Consider the following 20,860-nt stretch of genomic DNA (forward strand, 5'->3'; position numbering starts at 1 on the left):
TTCTCCATAATGATCTTTTTCAGAGGCAAATTCATCTTTTTAAGGTGTAGTGCTGATTCTTACTGGCTTCATTATAATTTCTATTTCAGTTTTTTGGACTTAAGTCATAACACCATTTGTGTTTAAGTCTGATTTGTATGTGTGTGAAAGTATGAGGTGTTAAGAATCCAGGCTAAACCATTGACCGATCCGTGTCTTACAGCGCCTGAATTCTGCTCCACTTCTCTAAATTCCTCCTCATCCTTCTTTAGCTTCTATTTCCACATGCTGGGATTTATTCCGAGGATAAGCCACGTCAGATTTTGGGTGAGGGCACCTTCTGGGAATGGGGAGAACACAGAAAAAAATGTCCCATCCTTGCTTAACGACACCTTTTGTTACTTCTCTGTCGTTTCCTTTGTCTCTCCATTCTTTATCTCCTCTAAGTACATCCATCTCCCTAACCCCTTGGTGTAATCTTGTCCCTTGCTCCTTGAATCCCTGGTTGGGTGAAGGGCTGGTGGATGAATGTGGATGATCCCTATTGTGAGGAGGTAATGGAGCTGTCTGCTGTGCAATTCCTCTCTGGTTCCTATTCTCGACTCACTTTCTCCTTCCACTCATCATTGCCCCATTACGAGCTAAAAAATCCTGGAGGGAGACTATTTGCTCTTAACCATATATCTGCCGTACTGTAGCCATGCTTTTTGTAAGTGTGGAGTTAAAGAGAAGGACGGAGGGAGATGACAAAAGAAACTTTGACTCTTTTACTATTTCATTTCAACTATTTTATTTCCAGAATTCTTGTTTATTTGTCATTTCTTAAGAGAGTGAAACTGAGTAGTGCAGTAGCTTCAATTACTTTTTAAAGCTCTTAGTTTTCATATAAATTTACTGGTTTGTATTTTGACCTCTGCTATGCAAAGAGTAGTACAAGGTCTTTTCTAATAGTGCTGTAACAATTCAGTTAGCACTGTCGCAGAAATCACCATCAGACGTCAGAAATCTGTTACAAATAGATTGCATTGGTCTGCTGCAAGAGTTGATATAATGAATGAAACATTACTTTCACATGCAAAGCATGTGTGTATTGCCAACTGCAGAACTATAAATGTAATCACTGTTAAACCAAACATTCACACCTCTGCTTGCTACATTCTTTACGGCTTTCATTTTCAATCACAGGGATTTCATTATCAATCTAAACTATTTTTTAATTAAACTTGTAATAATTATATTCACTGGTTTTGGTTGTATTAATTTACACTGAAAAATATACCTGGACATTTTAATAGGAGAAGTCTACTAGATGACACTGTTAAGCAAGGTTAAGGTCTTCCGGTGGTGAGGACTTATCAGAATATACTTTAATAATAGACAGTAAAGTATCAAGAGTTGTCAATCATGCTATGCTTTTCTTTTTCTTTTTCTTTTTTTCTTTAAATAAATAACTAAAAATTGGTTATCAAAGTGTTATTTATTTTGTATTTATTTAACTATAAGGCCTAATAAATTATTCATTTCTGCACTAATATCCATACAAAGGATACAGGAAGCGTTTTCTTCCTCTATACTCCTTATTACTACACTATTGTGTCTGGCTGGTTCATGCCATTGTGTCTGGCTCTTTTGTGTTTTTTCCCCCTAAAATGTGTGTGTGTGATTGTTGGGAGGGGGTTGTGGGTATCATTTCTATAGAATCTTCATATGGCACATTTGGATCAAACACGCTGTTGAAACGTGTGTGTGTTTGTGTGTGTGTGTGTATCTGTGTCTGTGTGTGTGTGTGTATCTGTGTCTGTGTGTGTGTGCTGTGTGTGTGTGTGTGTGTGTTTTAGTCTAGCACCCCGACAATGCACTGATCTTCACATTTATAAAAAGCTGCTTTGTTTGAACTACCTGGTGTTTGTGCATCGGTGAGTGTGTGCCCCCAACATCCCAGAGAGTTGATAAATGAGTGTTCCTACAAACTCTTGCTTTATTCTCTCATACACCTTCATCTGCACATTTTCTCTAACACACACATACTCTCTCTCTCTCTCTGCTCCCTTCCTTCTTGTAGCCCACATCATTGCCTGGCAAGGGTGATTTTATATTCATGCTGGCCTACTTCGCCTTTCTCCCTTGGCTACCCCACACACACACACACACACACACACACACACACACACACACACACACACACACACACACACACACACACACACACACACACACACACACACACATATCTGCATTACTGTGAAGTATGGCTAACTGTAGCTATTCATCATGCTGCATACTGCAGTGGCTGAAGGTTGATTATAGCAAACGTTGTAGTGTGTGTGTGTAACTTAAGTATTTAACAACTACTCCTAATGTTATTTTATACTAGCATCTTCCTGCTACCCCCCCCCTGCAGCATGAAAAACAGTGTCAGTTGTAACACGTCATTTAACACCACATTAGACTGGTAAGTAGATATACACTCACTATCAAACCACAACATTTTCTACTTTAGTTTCTTCTTGCTACCATCCGTATTCTGCACTGAGTGAACAATGAATGAAGACTAATATGTTATCCCCATTAAATAGACTTTAACTAGTGAATGCAGATGAGAGCTACGATTCCTCAAGGAATTCATTTAATAAATCCACTTCAGTAATGACAGAGATCTGTAGATGAAGGGGAGGGCTAAACAAGGATTTTTAAGCTTTTAGACAGGGATTTTTCACAAGACAGTGCAGTTTGATAAGGGAAATGCCTTGGTAACAGATATGTTTTGAACACTCGTTAAATAGACCAGACAGTGGCACATAATGCTGTTTTATTGTGTCCCTTTTCTGTGGATGTGATACTGCCTGGCTAGCACTGCGGCGGCACTGGTTTTAGCACACATCATAAAGGCAGGTCTGTGTGATCTGGTCCATGTCAGCAAGGGAAATAAGAACAGTATCCTAATCTACTCTGGAGTACTGAGACTTTGCTCAACAATAACATTCTGTGCGAGCAGTGGCTGTCATTCAGAAGTCGACCCTGAAAATTCAAGCATTTTGTGCCACCATTTGGCGCCATATTAAATCTTAAACAGTCTTTTATCCAGTAACCACATCTGTCTTAAACAGTTGACTGATTGGGATGTAAGATAACTACTTTCCAGAGACAGGAAAAACAAGTTCAGAGACAGCATGCAGCGCAATGCTACTGGCATCCAGTAAAGCCCTTAATTGCATCCTGCAAGGGAAGAAAGCTGTTATAGCAACATCAAGTCTACAGCCACTCTTATGACTGTTTGAGGCTGTACTTGTGCACAGTGTTACTTTAAGCTAAATGCTAACATCAGCATGCCAACGTGTTCATAATGACAATGCTAACATGCTGATGCTAAGCAGGTGTAATGTTTGTCATGCTTGCCATCTTAGTTTAGCGTGTAAGAATGCTAACATTAACTAGTTAGCACCAATCACAAAGTACGGATCGCAGGTAATTGGCCATAAGTTATATTGTAGTAGTAAGTATTGGAGAAATTGAAATTTTGACCTGCGACGCAAAGCAGATAACCATTTAATAAACTGACTTGACCCATCTGTCCTGGTATCAGTACACAGATGCAGGTTTTGCATCACAAACTCCTGCCAGCACTTTCCCACTCAGAAGTGCTGGTAGATGGAGGTGGAGGAAGAGGTTTTGCAGCCAACAACTGGCAGTAGTGACTCAGTATTACCCCTGCCGCCTCCTCTCCCCATCATCCACACTGCTCCCCTCCCTTCCTAGACCCTGGCTACATTCAGGCTCTGGTTCCAGGAAAACTATTATGTTGGAATACAGAATGTGAATGCAGAGAATCACACTTCTATTTATTATTTATTTATTTATTATTTATAATAAAGCTAATGTATGAATCCAAATAGGTCTTGGAGTCTGTGTTTGTTCATGTTAGCACAGGGGTCACATATGGAAATTCTTGCTCTTTTTCAGTTAAAGAATGGACTAAATGAGTGTTAATTTGCCATCACTGTTATGGATCATGCACACTTATTATTTATATATTTTATTATTTAAATATACAGTACAGGCCAAAAGTTTTCTCATTCAATGTGTTTCTTTATTTTCATGATTTACATTGTAGATTATCACTGAAGGCATCAAAACTATGAATGAACACATATGGACTTATGTACTTAACAAAAAAGTGTGAAATAACTGAAAACATGTCTTATATTTTAGATTCCTCAAAGCAGCCACCCTTTGCTTTTTTGATAACTCTGCAAACCCTTGGTGTTCTCTCAATGAGCTTCATGAGGTAGTCACCTGAAATGGTTTTCACTTCACAGGTGTGCTTTGTCAGGGTTAATTAGTGGAATTTATTCCCTTATTAATAAAAAAGCAAAGGGTGGCTACTTTGAAGAATCTAAAATATAAGACATGTTTTCAGTTATTTCACACTTTTTTGTTAAGTACATAATTCCATATGTTTTCATTCATAGTTTTGATGCCTTCAGTGTGAATCTACAATGTAAATAGTCATGAAAATAAAAAAGAAATTCATTGAATGAGAAGGTGTGTCCAAACTTTTGGCCTGTACTGTATATATTTTAACTTTATACCAATAGCTTTAGACATTATTCTGTTGCTTGCAAAAGAGACTGGATGGGTTTGCCTCCAAACTTAATATTTATGATTTATGATCTGGTCTATTTGTTTTTCAGACTTGACACCCTCCCTCCTACTCCCTCCCACTCCCAGGGTTTTTTCTCCTCCTGATAATATTTTAGACTTTGCAATACCACACAAAACTTAATTCTTTTGAAATCAAATGTTTGTTTTCTTTTCTCTGTTTGGTCTTCTTAAATGCTATCAAGGCTGTGAGTGCATGCTGGCAATGGGCTGTGATATTTGAGAATGGATTGTGTGTTTATATGACCTTTTGATAGGAAACTTTTTTGTGTGCTTGAATTTGACATCCTATTACTATAATAATATTATAGTATACTAATACTATATATACACTATGTATAATATAATACTATTGTAGTAACTTGGAAATGTAATATTATTTAAATGGAATTAGACTAGAAGAGAGTTAGTCTACCTTATTGGCCACTGATACCCAACTGAATGGCAGCTGCATTGGGCCGTTTAACTTTGATTACTTTACTAGCTCTGTTACCTAATGGAAATGTAACATCTTGTGATCAGTAATCTGTATTTCAGTCACTCATCTGCCTTATGAATAATAGACATGGGTTGTAGATGTGAAGCATCTAAGACTTAACTTAATCTCATCAGAGTGTCATACTTTGTTGCAGTTTCACTTAGCTTACTCATATATATTAGTTGTCCATTATTATCCATGAAAATATCCTCCAGGATGATGGCACGGTTTGTAAATTATTCCATCGTAATGGAAGCTATGAGATAAAGTATTATGTATTATGCATTAGATACCTAAGGGCATGCAAATAAGACAAACTTCCCAGTGTAAAAACAGAAGGAGCTGATGTGAAAAATATGGTTTCCGTATGTAAAACGTTTGCGTCGGTCAAAATATGCTAAATATCTAAATCTTAGTCGATCACCACAAATGCAAACTTCAAATGATTCCCTTTCTAGATTTTACTTCCTAAGCACAAGCTTCTGACAAATGCTACACTGTTAACTGTGGTGTCTGCGGTTCTTCAAACAACATGAGCTTCAAACAGCACATCTTTACCACTGTCCACTGTGGAGGAAAAGTCTGAAGTAGAGCTGACACACTGACAGGCCTGAAGCACAGAAACCCCTCGACAGAGAAGAAGTTGGTGCTGATTCTTTGCATTAAACTGTTTTCATCTAAATGTTTAAAATTATAATATGTTAAGAGCCAAGTTTGGCTTTAGCATAATGGGTTTCTGTGTTTCTTCTGGTCAGTACCACATCTTCTGGTCATCTAACTCAACATGTGATTATCTTGTGTGTACAGTGTGTGTGGTCTTTTTGCAGAATAACATACATGCTCCACTAACCCCTCCAACCCTACTTTGTACATTTTGTGTGTGTGTGTGTGTGTGTGTTTACATGTGTGTGTCATTCTTAAACCTTCTTATGATGATGGATTACTGAGACTCATTGAAGCTGTTTGCTGCCTGCCTTATCCTCCATCAGCTGTGGCTTAATGGAACAGTACTCTCTATTGTTTCAGTGAATGGTGAACACGTATACAATTTTGTGTGTGTGCGAGTGCTTACACGCTTGCATGCACACATCCTATCTGCTAAAGCACATACACTCCCCCAAACCAAACAAACAGAATAGTGATCCTGAATTGCCACCAGACTGGCCTGAGTTAAGAAGTCAGGAAAAATAAGGAGATAATTGTGACTCGTTACTCTCAGTTACACTTCCTTGTCTCTGTTTTCATCTGTGAGGTGTAAGAAGTAGGATGCCCTGTAGGACTTCACTTCCTGTCAGCTTCTTTGAAATAAGTACATTTGAGTCGAGTCAGAAGATAAGCCGCGAAGGCCTTGTTAAAGTACCAAATCTCAGCCTTGAGTCCTTCCTTCTTTAGCTCCCGTGACATAACACTCAAGGATGCCCTCACTACTGCCTGTCTTGAGGAAACAAAATGAAAAGAGAGGAAAATTGAATTGCCTCTTGTCCTTGACAGAATGTGCTTTTTGGTAGTAGAATAGGCCAAAAAACAACAACTCTAAAAGACCTTAACTTAACACCCCTACTACATCTTATGTCTCCTTTCTCCTCTCTCTGCAGCTGGTAAAATTCAGTTGCATGTCTCATTTGTCTCTCAATCACATGTCTCTCAATCACCACCTCTCCTTGATGCTATTGTCTTCCTGCCTCCTAGTTTTTCTTTGTGCTCTTTCTTCTCTCTCTCTCTCTCTCTCTCTCTCTCTCTCTCTCTCTCTCTCTCTCTCTCTCTGTGCCTTGACACTTTTCTCTCTCTCTTTCTCTCTCTCTCTTGCTCTCCTCTCCTATTGACCTCTTGAGACAAGTTGCCTTTGCTCCTTTTCTATTAAACCAAGTCTTGAGGTCTTAACACATACTTTATGATACTGGTCTGGTAAGGCTCAGACATTTCCATGACAGAGGGCAGGTGTTCCCTTGCTACCATAGATTTTAGATTTTCTCTTAATCAGTTTGGTTGAGTTATCAGTTTTAAGTGTTGAATTACGAAGATCACAAAGTCATGACCTGCAAGATTTTTTAATTGTTGACATCTTTTGTAGCAAGTTGTGAGTCTGGAGTATTTTGTTATATAATGTTATTAGAATTGTGAAATAGTTTTCATTTTCTTTTTAGTAGATGAAGTTTGACTTTCTGCAGATTTAAGTGATTCCAGTGTTATTTGATCAAACACGGTGGTTACCACTACTGATGCATGTGTCCCATATTTTGTATGTTTTTTTTGTCCTGTTCATTCCTTCCTTTTGTCGTCTTTTCCTGGAAAGGACCCTACTTGGTGACACTGGATGAACTGCAGAAAAACTCAGTTAAAATGACCATAGCTTGAGTTGGTATTGTGTTGTATAAAAGATGTAAATTTATTCATGAGAAAGTGCGATGGATTATTATTTTAGCTGGGAGGCATGATTCTAAGCAAATCTCCAACACTCTCAAACACATACTTTCTGTCACTACATTTAAATGCTAAATTGATTTGTTTTTTTGCAGGGAATATACATTGAATATAAATTAAAATCTCCAACCCTCTCATGGTTAAAGAAAATTGCAGTAATTAGCTTTTAATGGGAGAAATTCTAAATCCAGATCACTACCAACATCTACTGTGTGTGTGTGTGTGTTCATTGGCTCACAAGCTGTCTGTCCTTCAAATTTAATAGAAATCTGTAAAGACATGTTTTAGATATCCTGCTGTCAGACAGACAAACTACCTACCAGGCATAGTGCATAATTCCAAACTTTGAACAACCTATTTGTTTGTGTATTTGGTAGCATAAATCTCTATAATGTTTTTGCATTTTGTAGTTGACCGATCTATTCACTCTTGACACCTTTTAACTGTAGTTTCTGTCAAACCTTCCAACATGATGCAAATTAAACTCGCCATTAAAATGAGGTTTTTGCAGATGTTCTGATGCTGTTGATCATCTAGTTTGACAGCTATGTGAATCTATAAACACTGTGCGTTATAACATGTGTTAGAGTATCATGTGGTGTTTTGTAAGACAAAAAGTAGAAAAAAAAATAGTTTGTTGCCCAATAGCGTGTGACAAGGCTTATTGCTAGATCCGTTACTAAGCCTCTCTGGCCAATCAGGTGGCAGACATTTTAAACTGCAGTTGGATGAAGTCAGAGTTGTGATCACTTGGCTCTGATCCTCAATCCCTGCAGTGTGTATGTGCATGCGTGAGATTCTGACCTGGATTTATTTCTGAGAATAAGAATATCGGCCGTGAACCGTATGGTTCTGTTTTGCTGCGGAGCTTACAAACAGCAGAGCTCTTGTAACTTTGGATTTCATGTCAAAACCATATTTTGCCGTCACAGACTTTCAGTCCTTGGAAATATTGACTGTATTAATACAGCAATTAGTACAGTTGCAGTTTTGGCTGTTTGTCAATGAATTTTGCAGCCCTAGTGAAAGATTTCTACTTTAGCTTCCTTCTGTAGTGTATCTGTCAGCACAGATCAGGAGCTGTCCGTTGTGCTGAAAATAGTCTGCTGTAATTGTCTGTCTGCTTTGCCTATCTGTCATTTCTTTCTGCCTTCCCGATTAAACATTCACGCCATTACTGTTGCTGCGCTTTTCCTTTCTGGCCTGTTTGTGACCTCTGGCCTCACTTTCTTGCAGTCTCCCTTTCCTTGCTTGATCTCTTCCTCTTTGCCGTTCCTCTGTTCTTGTTTGCTTCGCAGCTCTTTTTAAAGCTCCTCCCACTCCAGTAAACAGACTTTTGTACATTTTACAAGCTGTCATATGTCAGCTTGGGAGTTGTGGTTCAGTCAAGTTTCTTCACAAATCTGCTCCAGATTTCCTCCTCAGCCCCAATCAATACTGTCAGGAGAAAATCTGTGTGAGCGCTAATGAAATTGTACCTCATTATTATTGGATTCTTTTGGGAAGATTGTGTGTATCCTTTCACTTTTCTCACTTTTCCTTAGTCTCCCCTTTATGTGTGTACTCATGCTGTCATTCATGTGAACTGCTGCTGCTGTGAACATGTATGAGTGTGTTAGGGACGAGCTAAGTGAGAGTGTATGTGTGAATGACTAAGACCTTTTTGCAATGAATTGTTTAAAAGACCTTTGAATGCACAGTATGTGTTGTGGCTGATTTTTGTCAAGTGTGTGCGAGCGTTTGTGCACATTTGTCTGTATGTGTGTGCACAGTATGTTTTAAGCTTGCACTTGACAAGCTTTGAATCAGATGTTGGAGGCGGGGAAAAGCACACTGAACTGGTCTGCAGAGAACTGGAGTCACAGCAGGTATTACTCTCTTATCTCACCTTCTCTCACTCCTCTTTTATCCAGCTCTTCCGCTTTGGTTTCTGGCAGTGTTAATAGAAACTGACAAGCCAATACATGGGAACACTCAAAGCTTCTCTTTGATGTATGTACAGACTCATATTTATGGTTATTTTGTGGAAACTGTGCCCAGGGTACAGCTCTTGGCACTGAGAACACAATTCTCTGTGTTTTGAATCTAATGGAATTGCAAAGCGTACAGTTATTTGCTAAATTGGAGGTAGCAGTTGCTTGATTGGAATTTGTCACTTTCCCCGCTCAGTGCTCTTGACATGATCACACTAGCAGATTGGAAACAAGCTTTTGTTGCCCTAGGACGACAATATTCATGCATACATGACATTTCCCATATGCCAAATCAAGCCATGAAATGGTACAGACTGGAATAGCAATTTTTTTATTCAATGCATCATGGCTTATACAGTACATAGAACTTATTTTTAGCACATAATCTGGCTATATTCTACATCCATAATCAATTAATTTGCCATACAATCTGCAATTCAGTTCCTTTTTAGTTTGTAAACTTTCCCTGAGCTTTCAAAAATATTATGAATAAATTGATTGCCAACTATAATGATTTCTGATGATTTTGCAGATTCACTGTATTTAAAAAAAAGTATTTTATTTATTATTTTATTAATTGAATTATTTTATGTATTAATGCGAAACACAGGTATCCATGCATTCTATAGCTTTGGGTTTGCTTTACACCATAGTTGCTTGTGGTTATTTTCAATCCAGAATTTGCTCTATACAATGAAAACATACACCTATCCAGGCCCGCTAGGTCTCACGTTAAATGCACACACGCAGGGAGAGGAGACGATGTAAAACTGTTACGAGCTAGGTTAGCCTTTTGTAGCTGTGTGTTCTTTGTAGTACGAGCCAAGGTCAGCCTAGCTTTGTAACACTAACAAACTGACATAGTGAAGTGACTTAGTCTAGCATGTTAGCATGCTAACATATGCTAATTAGCATCAAACAAAGTACAGCTGATGTTGATGGGAATGTTGTTTTGAATGTTTGTTTTGCAGGTATTGGTCATAAATGCAAGTGTCGGAAGTTTTTACAATTCATCCTGAAGAGAACATGAACATCTGTGCCAAATTTCAAGGCAAACTATCAATTACCTTTCAGAACATGAAACTGTTTTATACAGTGTATGCATGAGACTCTTAACCAAAAATGTCAACCTTTTCGTGGCGCTGGAATCTAGTGGCTATTGGAAATGTCAGGGCCAGGGCACCACCAAAGTCAGTATTTATTCTCTGGGGACCATGAACACCATAGTGGTGGACGGACATTTAGCAGAGCAATAATACTAAGCACTTTGGTATATTATGCATCATCTAGATATACTGTACATGTGCAGTACCACTCATTGTATTTATGGCAGACTTCATGCAAATCTTAAACGACACAGTGGTTTGTTTGGTGTCAGATTTTGCTCAATCAAATTACTTTCATGTCACTGAGGTTACTTTATTGCCTTAAGGGATTTGCATCATCACTGTTGTTTTATAGTGTGTCTGGCAGACTCAAGACATATGTTCCTATGTCACCTAATGTTAATTACTCAAAATAGCTAGGTAGTTCACAGAATTGACTGAGATATAGTTTGACAGCGTAATGAAATTACACCGTCGTACACATTTGAGCATAGCATTTAGAATGTACTACAATTGCTTAATCTAACATCCATAATGATATTATAGTATGTATCCTCCCTTAATGCATAATCCGTTTTCCATTTTTATTGTGGTGAGAAGCATTTGTGGTCTACATCAAACATTCTCTTATTCTTATATTTAGACATCTTATTAAATATTGTCATCCCTCACCACTACCACACACACACACACACACACACACACACACACACACACACACACACACACACACACACACACACACACACACACACACACACACACACACACACACACACACACCTGCCTAGCTTGTCCTGGCCTTAACCTCCCTTATATCCAGTGTGGATTTATGTAATCGTATTTTTGCAGCATCTGATGTGTTTAAAACTTTGTTTTTCTCTGCGTACCTCCTAAAACTACTCTGCTGTGATTTCTGCAGCATACTTGACTTCTCTCTCCCTCTAAGTCTAAGGTAAAAGCCTCAGACTTCATGCATAACATCTCTTAGATATTCCATACACTCATGGCTGATAATGTTTATTTTGCTGACTCGCGGGGCCGTGTGTGTGTGTGTTGACTGTGTGATTGTGAGGTTGTTGCTCTGAACAGGGCTTCATGGGGGCTATGTGTCGTCCCATCTGCCATCTGTGCAGACACTGGTACAAAGGCCCATGGGTAATGCAGTCCAGGGGGCTCCCCCCCCTCCTTCCTCTGTGTCTGGAGGCTACAGTCAGTCAACATGTCATTGGTGATTACAATCACAGAGGCAGTTGCAAAGACACATACGCTGCCCTTTTCCAATGCAACTTTTTCTTTCCTCTTCTCTACTGCTTTCCTAATTTTTCTATTTTCCAGAGTTACTAAACTAGGGCTTCAACTAATCCTTCTATCCTCCTCCTAATCCTGTTATTATCCATTTATCTATTATTATATTGGTATAAAACAAAGAAAAACTAAAATCCGCACCAAAGATATTCCCATTAGTATCATGTAACACAATACTAAGTAGCAAAAATAAGAAACAGGACCCAGCTAATGTTTGGCAGTTTTCCATGACAAATGACCTAAATCATTATTATTATTTTCTGTAGATTACAGTTTTTTTCGATTACTAAATGACATGCAAAACTCTAACCACCTTCTGCACAGCAGCAGTTCATGTGGACCAAACTCTAGTTTGTTTTTTTATTGCTTGAACAACACAGTTTTCAAAAGTCTACACGCTTATCACGTGGGTTTAACCACAACCTGCACAACACTGAATTTACTAAGCAGGTATCTTGTTTTAGACTTGTTAGTGATCACATACTGTATAGGGAAAACTCAGAAAGACTTCTTTTTTTTAATTAAGAATAAAACCTTTATACATTGTAACGTTCGAGAGAAACAGTGAACAGGAAAAAGAGCAAAGATACCAATAGGTTCAGATATGATGTCTGAGGTTACAAAGCAATAAAAAACAAACAAAAAAACACACATTAATTATTTGTATTTAGAGATGATGCAGGTGCATGGCAAGAGAGGACATCCAATGTGATGATGAAAACTTGATGCTGGAGAGAGGCAGGATTAGCCCCACAATTCTTTGGTACTATCACGTACCTTTAGTTTGTAACTTTTTTTCCCAGTAATTACGTAAATTACTCTAGACAAAATAAAAATATACTGTATATCTATTAGGCAAACTGCTGACTTTCATTCCTTCTTGTTTACCTAAAAAACTGGTTATGTTATAAAATAAAAATAAAAAACGTGAAAGAATTTCACTCTTTTCTTTAAAAAAAATGATTTGTGTGAAAATCACTCAAATTATTCAAACTGTAAGATCAAAAGTTTCTCATTTCTGTATTGGTGTTTGGTGCTAGTGTGTTTACTCTGTGTGTTCTGAGTGACTGTGTGTTGTCTCGAGGAGGATTGTTCATAGTGTCTGGCTGCACTGAGCCGGTTTTGAGACATGTGTGAAGAGTTGTGTTGTTTGGAATAAGTTTTGCAGGTGATGTAATCTGTTTAGCTCAGGTGACTCTTGGTAGTGCAGACTGTGGTTAGAGTTTTGCACATGTGGCTTCATTTGTGCCCACTGTCAATTAGCAATCAAAAAAAAGAGTGCACACAGTAGAGTCATCAATCAATTAATTAATCATTTCAGTGCCTCAATGACTCTCGCTAGAACAGATTTTGCCTATATATATATATATATAAATAAATAAATATATATATATATATATATATAAATATATATATATATATAAATAAATATATATATATATAAAAAAATATATATATATAAATAAATATATATATATATATAAATAAATATATATATATATAAATAAATATATATATATATATATATATAAATATATATATATATATATATATATATATATATAAATATAAATATAAATATATATATATATATATATATATATATATATATATATTTATATATATATATATATATAAATATATATATTCGGGCTCACTGGCAAGAGTGACAAGAATATTTAGAGCTAAAAAAAAAGAATATATATATATATATTTCTTTTTAGCTCTAAATATTCTTGTCACTCTTGCCAGTGAGCCCACATAGATCCTCACACTAAAGCCTTGGAAAAGAGGAGTCGTTTATCCTAAATATATGAATCTGAGCCAGTGATAGAAATAAATGCTGCTCTTATCAATGCTGTTTACCAAAAGAGATCATGCAGAAAACCGAATGTGGATTATTGAGTGTTTAGTGGCCATTTTAGCCCCAGTGTAATCCATATCTTTTTAGAGATTTGCTAGGGTCATCATCAAAGCACTAAGCCCTCCACTGCACACTGTAAGGCTGTGGGCAATAAAATCGCTCTGCCACCCTGATAAGAAAGCACAATAGCATTCAGCCGTCGTCTCGCCCTCATTGACTTTTTTGCTCAATCTTTCATGTCCGCTCTCTCAAACACACACACTTTCTCATCACTGTTTTTTCTTCTGTCCAATCGGCTTCCTACTGCAATAGGGCGTTCATGCTCTTGTTTGTTTTTCTCCCTTTCTCTCCTTCAATTTTGCTCTCCTGCGCTCCGCTGAGCCCTCTTGGTGAAGCGTTAAGTACATAATCTGTGATCTCATGTCTAGATGGGCCTCTCGTCTCCTCACTCGCTCAGCACACAAAGGGACTGAATGGCCGCGGCTCACTCAGGGGACACAAATGAGTAATGAGCCACACACACACACAAATACACACCTAACAAACATATACACATGTCCGCACCTCTCCAGCTCACTCTCAGGGGCTTTGAAGTTGCATATTGATGATGCCAACTCCAAAGGCTCAATTGAATGTGCAGAGGCATATGAGGTGGCTATTGACCGTCCACTCGCCTCTTTGACCTGTCATCTCTGACAGCTGTAATGAGCAACAGGTGCCTCTTTTGCCAGGTTTGGCCTTGAGAGTCATCCAATATTCAACAGTAGTAATCAGCCAGTGTAATGGCTCGTTTGATGTGCCATCACAGCACTACATAATGGGCTGCGGTGGATCCGAGTGAGATCGTTTTAAATTAAACAATGAGGATTTTAATTAATGTAGCACCTTTCAAAATACTAGTGAGAAAGTGGCATTTAAATGCTAAAACTAATGAAATTTAAACCAGCAGTATGAATAAAGAACAGACAAGTCAAAATGTCTGCTATGAACAAGGCCTGTACTGTATACCTGAATCAGACAGCATTTTCACACAATATTTTCTGATGTATTATTTTCTTTTCTATTACTCTCTCAGATGGGTCAGGATTATCACACTAAATTACACTAAACCACAAAAGGGGAACTTTTGCAGTATTTTAAATGTTCATGTAACTTGACAATTTACCTGGTAAATATCCCCATTCTGGTACAAAATAAACACGAGTATTTGTAAAAGTATAAAGTCTGCATGGCTATTTGTTTTTAGCATGAGCAGATGCGAAGGAGCTGAATGCTCATTTCTAACAGTCGAAGTGAATTGTTCTACTTAGCTACTCTTTTTCGACAAGCGAGCTCTTGTGGTCTTACAAATAATCACTTTCCTCTTGCAAAAGCAAATGCATACTGTGGCATTTGTATAGCATTACAAAATCTCTCAGTGGATGGTTGGGCATACAAAGTATCAACAGTCAACATTAGTTTCTCTTAACTGTGGCCACAATCTTACCCTAACCTTAAAGAAGTAGTTTTAGTTGCTTGAAACAAACCTTAAAGTAGCTCTAATTAATAAATGGGTCAAATGATAATGTAAAAACAATGTGACAATTTGAAAGCGGTTGTTCATAGTGATGAATCTACAGAGAATCATCACCTGAATCGGCAACTTCCCTTGGTGTTACAGAGCTTTATATTGAGTTTCAGCTCATTTTTTTTATTCACTCTCACTCCTGTCATAACTGTTGTTTTCGGACGCAGCATTCAGCTGTTTTCTGCGGAAAAGCTCTAAAAACCCACTGTACACTACTTGCTCAGCATCAAAGGGCAGACGAACAAAGTCAGTGACTATCTTAGTCCACTTAGTGGAGCATTTAGCAGCTAAAGAGCGAGATATTTACCTCAGGAGTCGGTAGAGACCAAAAACAGAGCTAAAATAGAGTGACTATTGGTAACGTTGCTCTGTAACTGCTGGATTTGTAAATAAGCAACTGTTTGCGATAATAACTTAAAAGGTGATGATATGTCAATGTTGTCTTCACGGCTGGTTTCCGCTGCCCCTTGGTGGCCAAAAGATCAACTATTGCAGGTTTAACCGCAGTTCAGGTGTCAGATTATAAAATGCTAACAGCGTGACAGTGAATCAGCATACACATTACCAGGACCCTGAAACCTTAAGCAGCTATATGGAATTCAGCCATCATATATTTTATATCTACACAGTAAGAATGTCTTTAGGGAAAAAGGGCCATTGCCCTGGAGTGACTGAGGACTGTTTCTGAGCAGCGTAGCTGGTGAGAAAGGGTCAGATGGACAGAGGGAGTGTTTGTTTTATCAACCCCTTACGAGAGCTGGTTTTGGCTGGACGAGAGGCCTGCTCATATAAGCTCTTTGTGGTGTGAAGACGGTCCTGGCACTGACCCCCACCCTTCTCATACTCCCACCTCCCCGACACAACCAGAGTGATGCCAGCTTCCTTCAGGGTCTGAATAAGCAGCACTGCAAAGCTGGGCAGAATTAGAAATCACAGGGAGGAAAGATATCACTCTGTGTCCCAACTGGCAGCGGCAGATGGCCGCCCACCAAGAGTCAGGGTCTGTCCGAGGTTTCTGCCTGGAAAAAGGAAGTTTTTCCTCGCCACTGTCCAGTCCTTCTAGAAAAATGCAGAGTTTTTTTGTGATTGTTGCGGGCAAAAATCCTTTATTATGCGGCACGTTTTCTTAAAAAATGCGATGGAATTTTATGCGATGAAATTACGGGAACTTGCAAAAACTGCGGTTTGATTCCCCCATACAACACCCTGCGTTTCGACGATGTTCACGTCGCGTACGTCACTTCATGGCAACAGGGGAAATGGCTGCTCTTGTGTGAAGTAAACGCTACATTTTTCAACTTTCTGCTAAGATATATGTGACTTTTTTGCAACGAAAATGCGGGGATTATGAAATCATGCAAGCCCCGCATATTTTGAAATCGGCAATTTATGCGGCGAAAGTGCGGCGTAGTTATAAAAATGCGCCCCCCGCATAAATATGCGGACTTTGGCTGATTATGCATTGAATTATGCGTAGTCACGTTTTTCTGGAGGGACTGACTGTTGCACCAAATGCTTGCTCTTGGGGGGATTGTTGGGTCTTTGTAAATTATAGTGTGGTGTAGACCTACTCTATCTGTAAAGTGTCCTGAAATAACTCCTGTTGTGATTTGACACTATAAATAAAATTGAAATGAATTAACTTTAATTGTGCAAGAACAGAATCAATACTTTACATGAGACTTTTATAATAACCACTATCGGAGAGTGAAAATGTGAGCGGTGTCTACTGTACAATACAAGTAGATTAGTCATCAGGGATAAATCCAGTGGAAGATATCCTTACATTTCAGACTGTTACGGAAAGTGTTTCAGGGTCAATAATGACACACGCAATGCTCTGAAGCATGAAATAAAGTTTGCTCTCTGGTCACAATACAAGGGGAATGTTATATTCAATAGTACTTGAATGTGTTTTGTTTATTTCCAGTGTTTAGTGCACAACTGCATATTCTATGCAGACACATTTATATGCATCAGCACAAACACACTCCAGCCTTGAGTGCGTACCATGTTTATAAAACCCAGTTGAACATTGATCGTGGGAAAGAGGTTGTCACTTCCCTTAGCAACTGCTTGACATTTTTTTGTGTGAATGGAACATACAGACATAAGCGGTACTTGGGGAGCAATCATTGTCATGGTGCTGCCAAAACAAATGCCTTCGACCAGTTGCCAAGAAGACAGTCAGGTCAGTGCTCACATTGCATTAGAGGGGAGAGGGGGTGGCACTGCCAAGCCCGTTTATCCTAAGGCGAGTGGCATAATGTGGGTCCCATGTTTATGCGTCTTTGTCCTTCAACCACCACGGTACGTGTCGGGGTAGTAAAGGCCTCTTGTGCGTGCTCGTTGATGTGATTACTCGTCCCTTTGTGAGAACTTTAGGTTTCATGTGCAAAGACGAGGGGTAGGAACTGACATTGTGGACACACATGGTTGGGTGAAGGAAAAGATCAGAGGTTACGAGTGTTTATGCAAAACAAGCATGTTCCCTCATAAAACTAATTAGTGATCTTTTGTCCGTGTGCATAGTGGGGACGATGATGGCGCTTGAGTGTGCTCAAGCTGCTTGTGATCAACCTTATTGCCATCGAGTCAGCATGTTTATTTATACACCAATTAAAAGCCTTACTCAAGCAAATAATGGGCGTGGAAATGCTTAAGCATCTATCATTTTTATAGAAGCCAGATGAAATGAGAACATATATTTGATGTGAGCGTGATTGAAGAATATTTTCTCTCACACCCTTTCTTTTTTCCATCTCTTTCTGTCTGACTGTCCTTGCCTCTTCAAGTCACCTGATGTTCGTGGTCCAGGAGGAGGCTCTTGGCAGGGTCACCCAGTCTTTAGTTGCCTTTCCAGATGTTGCTTCGGATGGAGGAGAGATAATAATTATCTGGGCACTTCCTTCTTTTCCTCCTCCTGTGTTTCCTGCGTTTGCCCTCTTTTTTTTCTCTGTATTGTTGGTCACGAGACACAATTTGTTGCCGTCGTTTGCATCACCCCTCTCATCTTGCAGTGATGCTCTGTACACGGGTGGTAAGTGTGAGCATAGAGAGATTATGCTTGTGTTTATACATGTGTAGGTATGCCCTGGGGATGTGTGTGTTTCCATGATGAAGTTGCTGCGCACGAGTTTCTACAAAGACTATCCTTGCAGTCTCCCCTTAAGCTTCTGCTGCATGGTATATCGAGCACCTTCAGACTGGCAGGTTATGTAGATGGTGTAGGACGCAGTAGTCCCCAGCGTGTTCTATAATTGGGAACCTCAGAGGAGAGGGGAAAATTCGATGTGGGATAAATTAATTCTTCTCCCTTTTTATTCCATGCCTTGTTCAGAGGTCCTCTCTAATCTGTGCTAGTGCGTTGGCTGAGTGCACTGGATCAATTCACTTCACAGAGAGAGAGAGAGGGGGGCACGGAATGAAATTGAGAAATTAGAGGCAGTTAGTCTGTCCGAAGAGAGGGAAAGAATGAGGAGCAGGTAGAAGTATAAGATTCTTTGCTTGAATAGGAGGCCCTAAGTCTAAAACCTGATCTATCAAAAGGTAGCATTAGTTAAACTTAAAGCAAGAAAAGAGCCATAAAGCCTAATAATAATAATGTTAAATGTCTTACTGGGGCTGAGACCAAGTCTGTCAATGGGGCAACTTGTAATAAATGCTGGTGTAATGCTGCAGCTAATGTTCCATTTTATGTCAATATTGTAATATATGGCCTGTTTTATTGCAAGGTGCTCCAGCATCATCAGGGTTGGGGTCAGTTGTATTTCATTTAAATCCACACATCTGCAGTTTATTTAAAGCAAGACCATAGACAGGTTTCCATCCTAATGTAGAACAAATTTTAACAGAAATTTCAGAAAATTGGCGAAAGAAAACACGAATTAATGGGTTAATTTCCATCTACTCCATCAACTACTGTTGTTCTGTGAGTTGAGCACATAGAGATAAAAGGCTGATGGCGCAAATTCTTCAATTGGGTGCCATAAAGTCATTGCAGAAGAAGAGGGTCCAATGAGATCATGTAATTAAAAGAGCTCCAGACAAACCTCAGTGTAAAACAATGTGGAAAATGTGATGGAAATGTTGCATTTATGTTTATTTAATCTGTTTTTTTCAGGAAGGTTAAAGTAATAGGAGCTTGAGTGATATTTAACATGCTTCATGTACCTAATGATGTATTTGCTGAGTCACCTTCCCCTAATCACATACTGGGTTTTATCAACTTCATCCATTTCTGCCAAGCCTAAAACCTTTTTTGTGATATTTGGATTTTGTTCTTCTGGTTTCCACTGAAAAATGTGTATACAAATAGTTGGATGGAAATGCACTTCATTAACTTTTGCTGAACAGCATCCTTAAGTGACAATTGTAGGATAATGCTTAACTACTCTAACAGTAGCACAAGTGGGAGAGATTCATAAAGTCATTGAGCTGAATCAGAAATGTAAATATTTAGCCAAAGTTTGCTACATTAGCTTACATTGACCACCATAAGCTACTTGTCATACCAGACCAAGAGAGGTTGTAGCAGCAAAACGTTTGTGTGTGTGTGTATGTGTGTGTGTGTGTGTGTGTGTGTGTGTGTGTGTGTGTGTGTGTATGTATGTGTGTGTGTGTGTATATGTATGTGTATATATGTATATATATATATATATATATATATTTTTTTTTATAATATATATAAGGTAGTAATTACCTTGACTTTAAGATATTTTGTCAAATCAATTTTACAATTTTATATGTATAAAATAATGTCCTTATTTGCTACATAGTATCACACTATGTATAGAGACAAAATATCCTCAAGTCAAGGTAATTACTACCTTTTTTCAGAGCTTTTAGACAAATAACGGTTTTCGTCAGTGGATGGAGTTTACTCAGTTGTCATGGAGATGGCTCAGTTGTTGGTGTTCAAGCCAGCAATGTGTTCCACTGTTATGCAATAAATTAGATTAAAACCATAGAAATAATCTCATCATCTCATTATGATACGAGATATGCACAGACAATATTGTTGAATGAATTCCCAGCTCTAGTTAGAATATTTTCTTTCGTTTGAAGGTTGTTTAACCACATACGGAATGAATTATCGAGAATTAACCCTTTGTTGAACACAACAAACATTCACTTTTCATATCTGACTGGATGCAAATTGAACCTGTCACTCTGTCCGTTTCATCTCATTGTAAAACTCACTGACTGTACTTGAGTTATCCATTACTATCATTCTCTCTGCCTTTGCAAAGACCATAGTCACAGTCCGGTGTGGTGTGTTTATTTATTTCTGCTGCTTTCTCATAACCTATTGCACATTTGTGTTCCATCTGATTTAATAACCTCAATGGTGGTCTTTTAGCTTGTTGGTTGCCATGGCTACCATTTCCTGGATAGTATAGTATGCTGAGCATGAACTGCGTAGGTATGCTTGTGTTCACGTGGCACATAAGTGTGTGTGTGTGTGTGTGTGTGTGTGTGTGTGTGTGTGTGTGTGTGTGTGTG

General features: G+C 38.5%; 1 protein-coding gene across 25 annotated transcripts in view; it reads left to right on the forward strand.

Annotated features, from left to right (window-relative positions):
• nbeaa (neurobeachin a) overlaps nucleotides 1-20,860 on the forward strand; it is a 96,933-nt gene that overhangs the window by 7,024 nt on the left and 69,049 nt on the right. The window contains exon 1 of one of the 25 annotated variants that reach the window (XM_039776910.1): nucleotides 9,286-9,405. The exons of the other annotated variants lie outside the window; for them this stretch is intronic. The gene's annotated coding sequence lies outside the window, so the exon portion shown is untranslated. Of the gene's footprint in view, nucleotides 1-9,285; nucleotides 9,406-20,860 lie in introns of those variants that run through there. 25 annotated transcript variants of the gene reach the window in all.

The sequence above is a fragment of the Perca fluviatilis genome, chromosome 16 (genome assembly GCF_010015445.1).
Source record: "Perca fluviatilis chromosome 16, GENO_Pfluv_1.0, whole genome shotgun sequence".
Classification (NCBI taxonomy): domain Eukaryota; kingdom Metazoa; phylum Chordata; class Actinopteri; order Perciformes; family Percidae; genus Perca; species Perca fluviatilis.